Below are 2,230 nucleotides of genomic sequence, written 5' to 3' on the forward strand. Positions count from 1 at the left end.
GAAGTCTCCAGTTAAAGTATCTGGAAATGGCAGTTTCCTTTTTAGAAGCTGTTAATTTATGACTTAAATTTCTTTACTATATTTAGGACTAGTCAAATTACCAATTTCATATTGGGTGAATTGTGGTAGTTTGTATTTTTCTGGAAATTGATGTATTCAAGTTGTTAAATTTTTCTGTGTAGAGTTCTGTGTTGTATTTCCTTATTATAATTTAGACATCTGCAGTGTCTGTGGTGATATTTCCTTTTTCATTGCTGATTTTGGTAATTCATACATTCTCTCTTTTCTTTTTTGTCAGTCTTGGCAAAGGCTGATCTAATTTACACATTCTTTTTTTTAAAAGAGCTTCTTGTTTCATTCACTTCTTAAATGAATCTATTCCCTTTAACTTAATTTCTGCTTCTATTTTTATCTCTTTTCTTTTCCTTTTTTAGTTTGTTTTGGTTTTCCTTTTCTATGCTCTTGAAGCGAGAGCTTAAATTATTGAATTATTGATTTGAGACTTTTCTGCTTTTCTTATGTAAATATTTAGTGCTATACTTTTTTTTTTTTTTTTTTTTTTTTTTTTTTTTTTTTTTTTTTTTTTGAGACAGAGTCTTCCTCTGTGCTCCAGACTGGCATTCAATGGCATGATCTTGGCTCACTGCAACCTCTGCCTCCTGGGTTGAACCAATCCTTCCACCTCAGCCTCCCAAGTAGCTGGGATTACAGGCACCTGCCATCATGCCTTGCTAATTTTTGTAGAGATGAGGTTTCACAATTATGGTCAGGCAGGTCTTGAACTTCTGACCTCAGGTGATCCACTCACCTAGGTCTCCCAATGTGCTGGGATTACAGGCATGAGCCACTGCACCTTGCCAGTGCTATACATTTTTATCTCTTCCAATCTTTTGCTGTTTTCTACAAAATTTGATACACTGTATTTTCTTTTTCTTTTTTTTTTTTTAAATGATACTACAAGTTCTGGGATACATGTGCAGAACCTGCAGGGTTGTTACGTAATATACACCTGCCATGGTGCTACACCCATCAACCTGTCATCTATACTAGGTATTTCTCCTAATGCTATCCCTTCCCTAGCTCCCCACCCCACAACAGGCCCCAGTGTGTGATGTTCCCCTCCCTGTGTCCATGTGTTTTCATTGTTCAACTCCCACTTATGAGCGAGAACATGCAGCGTTTGGTTTTCTGTTCCTGTGTCGGTTTGCTGAGAATGATGGTTTCCAGCTTCATCTATGTCCCTGCAAAGGACATGAACTCATCCTTTTTTGGGGGGGGGGCATCACATTATTTGATTATTTCAGCAAATATGTGAGGCATCTATTACTTTGCCATCTTTTCTTCATAAATGCAAAGTGGGATTAGTAAAATTAAGTAGTTTCTCAAAGTTTAAATAACTAGTATAACATGGAGACAAGACTTATATAACTTCCCTTGTTTCTCCCTCTGCACTGGGGCTTGTGTCTGCCATCAGACAACCTGTAGGGAACTCATCCTTTTTTTATGGCTGCATAGTATTCCATGGTGTATATGTGCCACATTTTCTTTATCCAGTCTGTCACTAATGGGCATTTGGGTTGGTTCTATGTCTTTGCTATTGTGAATAGTGCTGCAGTAAGCTTATGTGTGCCTGTGTCTTTATAGTAGAATGATTGATAATCCTTTAAGTATATACCCAGTAATGGGATTGCTGGGTCAAATGGTATTTCTGGTTCTAGATCCTAAGGAATCACCACACTGTCCTCCACAATGGTTGAACTATTTTACACTCCCACCAACAATGTAAAAGTGATTCATTTCTCCACATCCTCTCCAGCATCTGTTGTTTCCTGACTTTTTAATGATCCCCATTCTAACTGGCATGAGATGGTATCTCATTGTGGTTTTGATTTGCATTTCTCTAATGACCAGTGATGAAGAGCTTTTTTTCATTTGTGTTTCAGTCACATAAATGCCTTCTTTTGAAAAGTGTCTGTTCATATCCTTTGCCCACTTTTTGATGTGGTTGTTTGTTTATTTCTTGTACATTTGTTTAAGTTCCTTATAGATTCTGGATGCCAGCCCTTTGTCAGATCAATAGATTACAAAAATTTTCTCTGATTCTCTAGGTTGTCTGTTCACTCTGCTGATAGTTTCTTTTGCTGTTCAGAAGCTGTTTAGTTTAATGAGATCCCACTTATCAATTTTGGCTTTTGTTGCCATTGCTTTTGGTGTTTTAGTCATGAAGTAT

Source organism: Saimiri boliviensis, chromosome 15 (assembly GCF_048565385.1).
Source record: "Saimiri boliviensis isolate mSaiBol1 chromosome 15, mSaiBol1.pri, whole genome shotgun sequence".
NCBI lineage: Eukaryota > Metazoa > Chordata > Mammalia > Primates > Cebidae > Saimiri > Saimiri boliviensis.